We start from the raw sequence: 14,967 nt of genomic DNA, 5'->3' as shown, positions 1-14,967 counted from the left end.
TTTGGGCTCGTAGTCCGCACACCTGAAGGTGTGAAGTTAAATGGATATGTATGATTTTTCGTGCGAAAAGGGAATTAGAATGGTGATATACATATATATAGGGTTTGATATGTTCACCTAGATACGTGATTGCAAAGATGTTATGAACATTAAAAAAAGTTTTTTGAAGAGGCTAAAATAATATATTACCACCACAAAAAAGTCATCCATCCAGCACAAGGCGTGCTAAGGAAGACTTAAAATGTCCAAATTACAAACCCAAAAAAGAGAAACAAAACAACAACAAGGTGCAAAGAGGAGTTAAGTTACAGAAGTTGGACAAAACATAAGATTTTGCGTCCGAAAATTGTAGTCAAAATCGAATTAAACAAATTTTGATCTAAACCACCAAAACACAAGAAGCTTAACCTAATCGTCCATGGAAATTAATAAATGAGTGAGCAGTAATTTTAGTCAAAACCATTGTATCAGAATGTATAAAAACTTTAAGGCAAAGACAAAACCATGTTAATGATTCTTTATCTAATTTATTTGTAACACTTATGTCTTTAATAGATAAAGTACATAATGTTAAAAAAAAATAAGATAAAAAGATAAGTGTTACAAATACCTTGGTATAGTTTTGAAAAACTTTAATAGCACATCCCTATGTGTCTTTCGTTAATAATTAATTTTCAGTGATAGATAAAACTAACAAATGAAAAAAAAAAAATAAAGAGGTGAAAGTATGCTAAAGTAACTTTCATGTAGTATTGTTCGAATGACAGAATTATTAAGTTTCAAAATCTTCACATTGGCAAGAACTTGCAGCCATCCTAAGAAGATTTGGAGTAGAAAGTGATAATTGGCAAGATGATACGCAAGTTAAAGTTAAATTGGAAAGTGAATAATTAGATATGCAGAGGACTTGTGTGTTGTGTGTCCTTAATCAAACAACAATAACCGAGCACCAAGGTATTCAACACAAGACAGTTTGAAAAGGGGTCAGCACAGTGACTGTTAGTTGTAGCAAAGTAGAAGTATTCAAGATGCAAGGTTCTTAATGCAGACAAGTGAAGAGATTTTGGAAGTATAGGATATTTTGGATTTTCGTTTTTCTTTCTATTAGAGATATATAGTTTAGTTACCACTAGTATTAATCCTATTAGTATATATAGGTGTAACCTCCCCATAAGTGGGATAACTTTCACTCATTGTAACATTTTCATATTCATTTTTCCATCAATACAAAGAGTTGGTTAAGCTTTTCTCTCTTTCATCCATGGATACCATGTTTCCTAACATGGTATCAGAGCATATTTGGTATCCGCTTGAAGGATATTTTCCGCTGCATTTTCTTGAGAAAATCAAATTTTTTCTATTTTCTTTTTCTTTCCTATTCTAGAAATTTTTTTCCATTCAATTTTCTCTGTTTTCTTTTTCGTCATTCTGGATCGGATTTGTCTTACCTTATCTCAATTTCATCCAATTTCTTTGATTCAATACTTTTTCTGTGTCTTCTCATCAGCGATTTTGCTCTTAATTCGGCTAGATCTCGTTTTGATCACTTTCCCCTAAATTCTAGGTTTCACGTTCTGTTTTTTTTTGTTCAATGTTCATCTAATTTCATGTGCGATTCACAATTCATGTTCAATTCAATTTTCAATTTTGTGTTTTTGCAATTCAGTTTCGATTTTCGGTTACTTCGACCACATCGTGTTTCTTCTGTTCTCAATTTAATTCTACTTGCTTGTATTCTGTTCACTTTCTTTGTTATCGATCGGGTCTCGTTTCGTTCCTTTCTTCTCTGTTTGATCATTGTTCCTTCGTGTTTTAGTGTTTTGGTCTTTATCGCATATTGCTTCCAACTTTGATGAAAGTAAAGCCACAGAAGCTGCGGCGTTGCTGCTGTCAATCCAATCCAGCTCCGTCAGTATTCCTCCCCGACGAGCTTATCACCGAAATTCTATCCTCTCTTAGGGTAAAGTCTCTCATGAAGATGAAGTGTGTATGTAAGTCTTGGAAAACCCTTATCGCCGATTCTAAATTTGTCAAAATACACCTTAATAGGTCATTTGCATGGAACCCATATTTCTCACTAGTCATGTACAACAGACCCATAGAAACCGATGTTTGCAGTTTCATACCCTTCTCCGTTAGCAGTTTATTCGAAAACCGTTATACAACTCCTCCTAAAGATCCTTACTATGAGTTGAATGATAAGGACTGTCGTGAAGTTATTGGTTTCTGCAATGGATTGGTTTGCTTGCTCGGTTATTCTCTCGCCGATCATAATGCAGTTATGTGGTTTCGTTTTTGGAACCCTGCCACCAGGAAAATTTCTGATAAATTAGGGTATTTGCATGATGACAATTATAGACGGAACTCTTGGATGTTTATGTTTGGTTTTGATAATTCAACCGACGCATATAAGGTTGTGGCCTTGAATTGTGAAGATGTTTTCAAAAAACCAGAGGTTAAAATGAGCATTTTTAGTTTGGGGGATAATGTTTGGAGAAGTATTCAAAGTTTAACTATTTTTCCTTATCAATTTCAATCTCCTTATTCAAGTGTCTATGGTGGTGTACATTTCAGTTGCACCGTTAATTGGTTGGCCCCCTCTCTTTGGACTCCTAATTGTGTTTTTAAAACTGATTGTTTACCTTGATCTAGGTACTGAGACATACACACAGTTGATGCCCCCTCAAAGTTGTGAGAAGGTGTCAGGTGCATATGCAAGTGTTTGTGTGTTGCTGAACTCCTTTTGTTTTTATCATAACACGATCAATGGAACCAATTTTGTTATATGGAAGATGACAAATTTTGGAGATGACAAGTCTTGGATTCCATTCCTTAAATTTAACCACCATAATCTTCGCGCGAATTGTGAAATTAGATTTGCTGAGTTAAACCCTTTGCACCTTTTTGAAAATGGTGATACACTTTTATTCGGAAACAGCCTACAAGACAGAGCAATTCTCTATAATTGGAGAAATAATATAGTATTGAAACCTAAAGTTAACAATAAGGGATGTGCATTGAACTAAACACATATTTGTAATTATTTTAGACGCATCTTTCCTTGTCTAGATATTGTTGTTTAGTAGATATCCATAATATTGTGGACAAGTGTTTCAATGAGTTCTTGTGAAAACTGATTCTAACCATGTTTAATAGCAAGCTCAAAATGTATAACCATAATTGATTTGAAGAACTTGGTGTACTATTGCATTCAATTTCACTATCTTAGACAGTGTTGATTTGAGAGTTGATCTCTTAGACTCTTAGACTTCATAGACCACATTCACGTATGCATGATTTCCACTTTCTATACTACCAAATGTGATCAGTTTTGGATACTGTACTACTTAAATCTAAAGCTTAAAATAAGACAAGTTTCTTTCATGTTGTGAGAATATTTTGGGTCGGGTCTAATTTTATGATGTAAAGGTTAACGAAAATGGTTTATGACTGAGCATCGATGAGTTGGATAAAAACACGGTTTATGATAGAACATTTTGCCTTTGTTTAATGATAATAGAAGACTAATTTATTTCATGTTGGTAAACAAGTAAGCGATTCTTACCTTTTTAATGTGGTGTGAGGCTTAAGTGTCGGAACAGGTAAGGAAGCAATAAAGACATTATCGCATCCTGGTAGTGATGCAATCCATCAGATTTGCTTTATTTGATGTTACATTTATATGTCAAGACTCACGATACTAGCTCCGAGTATGCAAGAAAAAAATGCATCTTAACGAGCTGGTAATGTCTGTTGTTTTTGCCTTTCGGTGTCTTGGAGGCTGCTGAAATTGATCAGCAGAGGAAGCTCCACCATATCCGAAATAAATTGAGGTCTAAAATTATCATATGTCGAATTTAGAGATTGAATACCATGACTGGTGCATTAAAAGAATTGTTCAATTTTCTCTGCGTTCCGTTGAGCACTTCATTCTCTATTTTTGGTTACCATTCAATTCTTTTATTTTATTTACCTTTTTTTTTAAACGATGGACTAATTTGTCGACTTAAAAATTATTTTAATTTCACATTGACATTTAACTGGCACTTTTAACGCCATATAGGTACACTAATAGTACCATATCATATGTTCAATGATAGAAATTGGTTTCAAAGACTAAATTGCCTTGGTTTAATTTTATAAAAAGACTGAATCGGAGCTTTTTATTTGTCGATTACTAATTTAGGCATTACACAGTTTTTCAGGGACCAAAAAAGCAGACCCAGCTGCATGTTGATCCAAAAAAAGAAGTTATTCCCATAGTTGCAATTCCAAAACTAACACGACATTCTTTGAAACATCATTGAATCGCTTTCTAGGATCAGCCTAAAACAAATTTTGACAGCTCCTCATAACATATATAGATAAAAAAAAATTATAATGTTCAGTGAATCAAGGGGAGGTTTGGCGCAATGGTAAAGTTGTTGTCACTAAACTAAAGGGTCACGAGTTCAAGTCCTTGCTCGACGGGTTCCAACATCAATCGATGAGTGAGAACGATTGATGAACGATTCAGTGAGTTCAACGGTGAGTGAGTTCTGACGGTGATTAGGGTTAAAAAAAGAGAGGACGGTGGTAGTTGGTGAGGTTGACAGTTGTGGGTTGTAAATGGAGAAAGAAACGACCAAGTGGGTTAAGAGACAGAAGAGTGAGTGAAAGAGGACGGTGGTGGGTTAGAGAAGCGGTGATGGTTCAGGACGGCGGTTGGCTCAGAACGGTATCAAAAAAATTTATTCACTTATTATTATGCAGATTTGTTTGGACACGTGCTTTGAGCCAAGTACCACTCCTTGTGGTCACAGGTAACAAATTGAAAGACTAAAAGTTATATTAAGTTGAGATATTATGGTTTCTGTTCAAGATATATTATATTGGTAGCTCATGCTCGTCCTGATAATAATATGTTACAGCAATGGACAATCCTACACCGTGAACACGGTTCTCTGGAACGCAATTCAACTCATTTTTCCTCTAGAGATTGATGCAAGGAAAGTTGTTGAACGTACCATAAGGAATAGAAGTATACAATCATATCAAGTAGGGGTACGACTTCAAGGAGAAACGAAGCAACACCACTAGAAAATGAGAATGATTCACCGGCTAGAAGGTTACAAAGACAACTTGATGGACAACTGTCATAGAACAGAAACAAGGGTTCACAGTAATTCAAGGAATAAAACCTCTTCATCATCAAATTTGAGGGCTATGGCAACTGAAGTCACAAATCTTCGTAATAGACCTCGACGGAGATAATAATCGACAGTAAAAGAAGTTTCGCGGGTATTTTATTTGCTAAGAACTTGCGATTATATGCGACTCTTTTGACTTTGATTGACATAGAATGATTGACAGTGTGATGTGTGTGGTGTGTACATTATAGAACCAGGTTGTGGCTATAGAAATTATTTCTTAGATGTTAGTTAATTTTGATTAAATTGGAGTTTTAGATGTAAATTTCAAATTACTCTTCATTTAGTTCTTACTCAGGTGTAATTGATGATGGACCGTCACAAAACATGTCTGAATTCTTGGATAACAACCTCTTTGAATTTTACATTCTTGCAAAACATGTTCCCTGCATTTTAGATGTTGGCTTTCTTTTCTTGAAGCAGTTGATCCAAATGTGCTGGGCTGCGAATAACAAGCTGATTATGTGCTTGTATATATACATTTTAGATGTTGGCTTTCTCAAATGGTTCCTTTCAATTTTCGTCGTAAGGATGAGAATTGTGGTATTTATGTTAGTAATAGTCTTAATTGGTTGGCCCTTGGCGATGAAACTGCTTTTGATGATAAACTCACAACACGGTTGGCCCTTGGCGATGAAACTGCTTTTGATGATAAACTCACAACACCCAAGTTAATAGCATACAACTATCATAATCGGAGTAACTCCCCATCCTACGGAAGAATAAACCTCTACGTAGTCGTAAACCCTCCTAAAGGCGTCAAGAACACATTCTCCAAGAATATTTGGCTCCATGTTTTGAGATGTTCTCTCCAACGGGTCAAACTACATCAAGAGATGAGAACCAGGAAAGGCAAAGAGACTCAAAGAGTGTAACTTATAGAAGTTGAAAAATTACACCATAAGAAGGAAAATGTCATGAAATAAACTCAAAATACAAGATCAAATAAGAAGAAGATGATGATGAAAGCTTTTGTATTATTCTCTTCACAAGTGTGTTCTTTACATTGAAATATAAGTCCTATTTATAGAACACAAACGTGGTAAGTTACAAGTACATGAAGAGCTATATGACTAAGTGTCAATAACAATGAATATAGGCATTTACTCGTAGGAGTTAAGGAACATAGAAAGCCTTAGGGAAATGGACATCCACATCATATTAATATTATTCATAACACTCCCCCTTGGATGTCCATGAAGGATATGCCTCATTAAAACCTTACTAAGGAAAAACCCAATGGGAAAAAAAATCTTAGTGAAGAAAAAAGAGTACAAAATATATTTATATCTCCCCTTCAATCAAACAATCATCTATGAGAGGATGAAGATCATTATTTTGTATTAGTTGTTCCAAAATTATACTCGGGAGTGACTTTGTGAAAAGGTGTGGAAGATTATATTATCACATGAACAAATTTGTAGACTGCTTATATCATCATTCTTTTGAAGATCACCTTCTTTCAACTGAGCAATTCACATGGTATCATATTCATAAAGGATTGTTTCATTCACTCTTCTGGAAGAAAAATTGCAAGTCTCTTTTATGTGGTCAATCATAGACCTCTACCAAGCACATTCTCAACTTTCTTTACGTTGTGCTAAAATTTTATTATGAGCATCACAAAAATAACCTGCATTTCTAATATAACAAAAGCAACAAATCATAACATTAATAGTTCTCAAACAATTACTGTCTACATCTAGTGACTTTAAAATCATTTGAGTGCATAACAAATGTGATTTGTCCAATCTATAACCATTTTAGCACATTTTTATATAGAATATATGTCTTTAAAAATAAATGGTAGATATTTACCTATTCACTTCAGGTGAACATATCAAACTCTATATATATGTATATTACCATTTTAATTCCCTTTTCGCGCGAAAAATCATACATATCCATTTAACTTCACACCTTCAGGTGTGGACTACGAGCCCAAACAAAGTCTACTTTGTGAAGCGAGTTTGATTTCAATAGAATTGTTTCTTTTCATTTGTAAATATTTTCATTATATATAACTTTAATAGACTTTAAATCATGATCCTCATTATTACTTTCACATACACTATCAAATCGTGACTTAGACATAGCAAGTGGCTTCAATAATATCCTTTCTTTACGATCCAAAAATAATAAAACAACAATAATACCTTCCTTGCTTTACGATCAGCTTTCTTTTGTTCGAATTCCTGAATAGCACGTTCTCTACGAGCTTCAAGTGCTTTGAGATCCTGTTCCTTGAAAGGCCAATCATTTGGAATGCCAGGATCTTTCTCAACCTTCCTCTTACCACTTAATTGAACCTTCTTAGGTTAGACATGTCTTGCTTTAAAAAAACTCTGATTTTGAATGAAACAAATTAGGTTAGACATGTCTTGCTTTAAAAAAAACTCTAATTTTTTTGAAACAAAAAAATAGCTAAAAAACTTATTAGAAACTAGCAAAAGAGTCTCCGTCTTTCCGCTCGTTTTATTGCGCTAACGCGTGTAGATTATCAACAATATTTTATTGAAATTTGCTTGTAAATTAAAAACGATATTATATATATATATATATTGACTTCCACTACCAAAAAGGTAAAATAACACTATAAAAAAAAAAGGATATGACTTTCAAACGTATTAAAATTTAACAAACCCATATTTATCTTTGTTTCAATGACAACAATAATATAACAAATATAATAAAAATTCTTATTTATTTAATAACACCAACAATAAAACAAATTTTCTTATATTTTTTTTTCTCTCAAAAAAAACATATAAGAAAATTTGTTTTATTGTTGGTGTTATTAAATAAATAAGAATTTTTATTATATTTTGAGAGTATAATTGGAATAACAAAAAAGACAGCCCAAAATCTTTCTAAAATGGATTATTTCCTTTATATATAGTATAGATGTCCCTTAAGAAACCTTATTAAAAACTTCTTTATGTATACTAGCAGAACCGAATTGGAGATTGAACCGATGAAACGTCAATGTCATGGTTTGACCGGTTCAAATCCATTTAAATCCAAAAAAACACAATACTCCAATTATTCACATAGAATAGGATTGTAAGGGTTTTACTTTCCTCTCATGAGTGTTCCCCGAAAGTTGCGGCGGGTGTCCTCTCCGACGATCTTATTGTCGAAGTTATCTCCTTCCTTCCCATGAAATCTCTTATTCAACTGGAATCGGTAAGCAAATCATGGAACACTCTCATATCTCATCCTACTTTCATCCAAAAACACCTTAAGAGTTTTTCACAAAACCCGCAATTCGCACTCCTCTGATCTTCCTTTTCTTTTATTAGTGTCGTACCGATTTCCGTTCATCGTTTTCTGGAGAATCCTTCCAACTCGATCACTCTTACTAATGATCCTTACTACCTATTAAAAAAGAATAGATGGGTGGTAGGTTCATGCAATGGGTTGTTGTGTTTATGTGCTCTTGGAGGGGTCTATAATATATCCTCTTGATCCTTACAACCTATTTTTTTTTTTGTGGTGGCCAAGGTTCGAACCCTGGACCTTGCATATTCCATGCATTGTCCATACCAACTGAGCTAAGCTCACGAGGACCTTACAACCTATTTAAAAAAGTTGAAAACACCGCTTTAAAAAACATTGTTTTTATATAATTTATTTTTTTAGAGGTTATATTTGTTTTTTTTCTTCTAAAACCATTGTTTATATATAATTTATTTTTTTATTTTTTTAATTTTTCTTTCAAAAATAAATATAATTTATTTTTTTTAGAGGTTATATTTTTTTTTTTTCTTCTGAGATGATTATATATATTTTTTTTAATAAATGTCTTTCAGACACTCTTATTATTTTATTTTTAATTTGTTCAAACAACGTAAGTATATGAAACCGTGAAAATGCTTGAGTGGTCACAAGTTTTTTCGCCACTTTTTATTAATTTTTATTTCTTCAAACAATGAAAGTAGTATATGAAACCATAAAAATACATGCTTGGTCACAATCATTTGAACACTCTATTTTTAGTTTCTTAAGAAGTCAAACTAACCTTCAAAAATTGGTTCGGAGAGATTTGAAAACTCTATTTGAACACATACACACGTATTTTGGTATGAAAATAATATCATGTGCGCGTTCTTTGAACTAGGTAGGACTGCAACGCGTAACAAATATCTCCCTCGAGTGGATGAGAAAAGAATTAAATGATAATAATATATTTTTGGGTAAAATAATATTAATTTTTAGAATAGTTAAAATATATGTATTTTTGTCTGTATGTTTGACCAAACATAACTTTTTTCTTTTTTTTTAAAAAAAAAAAAGGAGTAATTGTTTTACTTGGTTCCTTTACCAAAATAATAATAATAATTTTCCTTGTTTCCTTTTACCAGCAATAAAAATCAATAATAATTTTCCTTGTTTCCTTTTACCAAAAATAAAAAATAATGATAATTTTCCTTGTTTCGTTACTTTTTGGTTTGACTAAAATAAATACAAAATGTTGACCAAAATTCAATAAGTAAATAAATAGAAAATGTTAAAAAGTCTCCTTTTTTTAACCTTCAAAATTCTCTTTAAAAAAAAATACCTTCAACATTTTCTCCTCCCAAAAAATAAAAGTCAAAATTTGTAACAACACCATAACAAATGGATCACCTCACTCCAACTCTATCGCGATGTTCTATCAACAACATACCATCGCCGAAATTCATTCCCGACGAACATATCACTAATATTCTTTCCTTGCTTCCAGTCAAATCTCTCCTTCGATTTAGGTGCTTGAGTAAGTCACATGACTCTCTCATCTCCACTACCACCTTTGTCAAATTGCACCTTACTCGATCTACACGTAATTCAGACTTGACACTTGTATCTACCTCCGATAACAATGTCCTATCCTTCACAGTTTTTTCATTTGCTACAAAACCTTCCAATCATTTTCAATCTTCCAAAGGATCCTTACTATGAACTTGAGGACAAGCACTTCCTCTTCCTAGTTGTCTCTTGCAATGGATTTCTCTGCTTGTTTAGCCATTCTTTCACTGCCAATTGACATTGAGACGTGGATTCACATTTGGAACCCAGCCACGAGGACAATATCTGAAAAACTAGGATATACTATTCATAACAACCTACATTTCCATCATAATTTGACATTTGGTTATGTTAATTCAACCGACACTTATAAGGTGGCGTATTTAGTTCCAAATACAAGTAATGTACGTGTTTTCAGTATGGGCGATAATGTTTGGAGAAATATTCAAAATTCTCCCGTGGATCATGGTTATTCGATGAATGTTGTGAACCTAAGTGAGAGTATTAATTGGCTGGCAGTTCGCGATTACCGCTCTCATTATGATGGCAACGATATTACTATTCAGCAATTTGTGATCATTTCTCTTGATTTGGGCACCGAAACGCATTCTCAACTTTTGCGACCTCAAGGTTTCACGGAAGTGCCAATTGTTGTACTATATCTAAGTGTGTTAAAGGATTGTCTTTGTTTTTCACATGATTACAAACATACTCATTTTGTCATTTAGGAAATGAAGGAATTTGGAGTTGAAGATTCATGGTCTCAACTTTAAGTTGAGGCCATGAATCTTTAACTCCAAATAGTTGAGACCGTGAATATATTCAACTCCAAATTCCTTCATTTATCATAATACAAAATGAGTTTGTTTGTAAACATGTGAAAAACAAAGATAACCCTTTAACACACTTAGATAGGGTAAAACAATCGGCACTTTCGTGAAATCTTGAGGAGGCAAAAGCTGAGAATGTGTTTCAGTGCCCAAATCAAGAGAAATAATGACAAATTGTTGAATAGTAATATTGTTGCAATCATAATGAGAGTAGTAATAGCAAATTGACAGCCAATTAATACTATCACTCAGGTTCACAACATTCATCGAATAACCATGATCCACGGGAGAATTTTGAACATTTCTCCAAACATTATCTCCCATACAGAAAACATGTACCTTATTTGTACTTGGAACTAAATACACTACCTTATAAGTGTCGGTTGAATTAACAAAACCAAACGTCAAATTATGATGGATATGTAGGTTGTTATGAATAGTATATCCTAGTTTTTCAGATATTGTCCTCGTGGCTGGTTTCCAAAAGTGAATCCACGTCTCAATGTCGAAATTTGCAGTGAAAGAATGGCCAAACAATCAGAGAAATCCATTGCAAGATCCAACTAGGTCGAGGAAATACTTGTCCTCAACTTCATAGTAAGGATCTTCCGGAAGATTGAAAATGATTGGAGGGTTTTGTGGCAAACGAAAAACTGTGAAGGATAGGATATTGCCATCAGAGGTAGATACTGCATTACGTGCAGATCGAGTAAGGTGCAATTTGAAAAAGGTGGGACTGGAGATGAGAGAGTCATGTGACTTACTCAAGCACCTAAATCGAAGGAGAGATTTGACGGGAAGCAAGGAAAGAATATCATTGATATGTTCGTCGGGAATGAATTTCGGCGATGGTATGCCGTTGAGAAAACGTCGTGACTGAGTTGGAGTAAGGTGATGCATTTGTTGTGGTGTTGTTACAAATTTTGACGTTTATTTTTTAGGAGGAAGAAATGTTGAAGGTTTTTCTTTTTTTGAAGAGAAATGTTGAAAGTTAAAGAAATGACACTTCTTAGCATTTTCTATTCATTTATTTATTGAATTTTGGTCAACATTTTGTATTTATTTTAGTCAAACAAAAAAGTAATGAAACAACGAAAATTATCATTATTTTTTATTTTTGGTAAAAGAAAACAAGGAAAATTATTATTACTTTTTATTATTGGTAAAAGGAAACAAGTAAAATTGTTATTATTATTTTGGTAAAGGAAACATGGAAAACAATTGCTCCTTTTTAAAGGAAAAAAAAAGAAAGAAAATTATGTTTGGTCAAACACAGAGACAAAAATACATTTATTTTATATATTTTAAAAATCAATAATTACTTTACCAAAAAATATATTATTTTCATTTAATTCTGTTCTCTTTCCATCTTTTTTCAAATGTGTGTATGTTTCTCATGAGAGAGATATCTATCACTCATTTGTAGTCCTAACTAGTTCAAAGAATTAATCTCCTCATTTACGCGCACATGATTTATTTTTGTTGTATCGGCAAATATTATTTAAGGCATAGCCTACACAAGACGCACAATTTTCTTACCGAAAGAGAGAATACAACAGTGTCGTCATCCGCGTAACACCTATAAGATCCCCAACCGAAAACTTGGAAAAAATTAGCACCTAAACCACCACCCATTATTCACCTTAAAAGATAATCTTTGGTGTTCCAACACCACTCATAATAATACAAACAGCATGGAACCTTTGATCTCAACGTGGACATATTAATGCGCACATGATATTATGTTCATACCAAAATACGTGTTTATTCAAATCTCTTTGTGTTTGTTTCGATAGGTTAGTTTGACTTCTTCAAAAAAAAATAGTTTTCAAATGATTGTGACCAAGCATGTATTTTCATGGTTTCATATACTACTTTCGTTGTTTGATGAAAATAAAAATAAAATAACAAACGTTTGTTATTTTATTTTTATTTTCATCAAACAACGAAAGTAGTATATGAAACCATGAAAATACATGCTTGGTCACAACAAATCGATTGAATTCACAATAGGTACAATGAAGGAAAGTTCATGTTTGAAATGTCCAAAAATTGTTCAAAAGAGTTGGTAGAATTTCCTTATGATCATTGTTCCAGGCATGAACCATAATGAAGATTAATTCATCTGTGATCTTTATATCATGCATGATGTTCTTTTCTTTATGTTTTTATGCTGCAAATTTCGTGTTGCAAATTTCGTGTGTTTGTGTTGTGATGCAAAGGCAAACACACATTGAGATGGTAAGATAAACTGTTTTTCTTGTTAATGACACTGTATTCAATTTATGTCTAAGAATTTTAAGATTCAAATATTTGAAGAACAATCTATCTGGTCCAAACTACATCTCTAATTTTGAAAATTAACCTTGCTGATATGAAAATTTAGCTACTCACCATGATTAAGAACACTCAAAGAACCTTAGAAAGATGCTTCCATATTACTCATCTATAAAGTTCATTTCCCACATAGGTAGTAAAACTCAAACTCAAGTCATTTAGATTTGAATTGAATCTATTCAAAACAAGAATAGATCTTTGTTGTTTTAAAGAAAAACAAATTTCTTCGTGAAAATTTAAAAGGAAAATATAAGCCAATTTCCTTTTAAGTGGCAATAAATATAAGCCACGGGCTCAAATTTTTATGGATTTCGTACCAAATAACACACAATTATCATTATATATCTACTAGATTAAGAGCATTACATTTTCAATAGCATGAAAAATACTCCAAAAACAAAAATAATCAACGTATTAACAACAATAATCACTGAAATCAACAAAAAAAAAATCTTTAAAAAATAAAAACAAAAATTATCTAGAAGATTGGGTGGAGAACAAAGAGTGAGTGAGCACCTTTTGAGTACCGTCTCAGTTCCGATTGAGTGAGTGAGTGAGCTGAGTTCATATTCTGAGATTGAGTTCCCATTCTTAGATTGAGTTTTGATTGAGTGAGCTGAGTTCCGTTTGAGCACCATGAGTTCCGATTCTGATTGAGCTGATACTAAATCTGTCGCACTAAATGTTGTCAACACCTGAAGAACATACATGGATTACAACATTGCTAAACAAATAAAAAATATATAACTGAATTTTAAATTAATTAAAAGCCTATTTCGATTGGTCTATTTGAACTTATCTTATAACATAAGTTTCATGAGTCTGTTTCGGAGAACTTATGAAAACAGCTTATAACATCGATCATAACCTGTTTTCAGCTTATTTGCATAAGCTCTCCAATTGTACTAATTATAGCTTATACGAAAACAATTTAAATTTATTGTGTATATTGCTATAGAAATAGTTTATCAATAAGCGCTTATGCGTGCCGACGTGTCCTGGTGTCCGACACAACACAAAAACATGTGATTACAGTTCAAATTATTAGTTTTGTGTCAGTGTTTTGAGGCGTAAATAGAAAATAGAGAGAGCTTAGCTTACAGTTGAATCAGTGTCAACTTTGAAATGAAGACCATGAATCTAGTTCAATCTAATCTGCAATATATATATATATATATATATATATATATATATATATATATATATATATATATATATATATATATATATATATAAGGGATATCTTGACTTCAGGAGTAAGTGTAGAGACATACTCTAAATCTCAACCCTTCATTCTATTTTAATCTAACGGCACAAAGATTATTTTGATTTATCATTTGGTAGTCCTCTTTTTAGTCTCTTTCCTCTTAATCGAATCCTCTTAAAAATTAAATTAAGCTTTGCCGCCGCCATTAATTTCATAGCAATTTTGTTGAAATTTCATTAATTTTGTTCATCTTATTTTTAGGATGGGATACTTGTTTTGAATTTATGCATTGTTTCATCCAAAACAAATGTTCCATTTCTAGATAAAACTTTCGATTCAATAAAAAAATCTATATTATACTAATGAAAAATAATGCTTTTGATTCAATACCCAAAACCCCAAATTAACGTTTTCATCGTCTGGATTCAGAAGAATGCATGTGTGTTTGACATTTTAAAGTTATTAGATCCCAGATCCAAAGTGAGATTAATTTAATGGTAAATGGGTATCCAAGACAAAAAATAAGCTTTTGATAATTAGAAGGAGCATGAACAGTAATCTCACATTCCAAATAGATGTTCTCTTTCACATGAATACAATAATCTCACAATTACAG

General features: G+C 32.6%; 1 long non-coding RNA gene and 3 pseudogenes across 1 annotated transcript; 2 read left to right on the top strand and 2 right to left on the bottom strand.

The window, feature by feature from the left end:
* Positions 1-1,852: 1,852 nt before the first annotated feature.
* Positions 1,853-3,049, top strand: LOC146907161 (F-box/kelch-repeat protein At3g23880-like; annotated as a pseudogene).
* A 3,086-nt stretch (positions 3,050-6,135) lies between these two features.
* Positions 6,136-13,839, bottom strand: LOC146907158 (uncharacterized). Its single transcript, XR_015018712.1, has 3 exons — positions 13,661-13,839; positions 7,346-7,534; positions 6,136-6,830 (listed from the first exon to the last, which is right to left on the bottom strand). It is a non-coding gene; the product is annotated as an uncharacterized LOC146907158 (long non-coding RNA).
* Positions 9,671-10,772, top strand: LOC146907160 (F-box/kelch-repeat protein At3g23880-like; annotated as a pseudogene).
* LOC146907159 (F-box/kelch-repeat protein At3g23880-like) lies at positions 10,733-11,846 on the bottom strand (annotated as a pseudogene).
* Positions 13,840-14,967: the final 1,128 nt, after the last annotated feature.

This window comes from Medicago sativa, chromosome 7 (assembly GCF_051527215.1).
Source record: "Medicago sativa cultivar Bolivia chromosome 7, Bolivia_mono, whole genome shotgun sequence".
Classification (NCBI taxonomy): Eukaryota; Viridiplantae; Streptophyta; class Magnoliopsida; order Fabales; family Fabaceae; genus Medicago; species Medicago sativa.
Note: the sequence above shows the minus strand (reverse complement) of the source record. Positions and strands in the feature narration are given on the sequence as shown.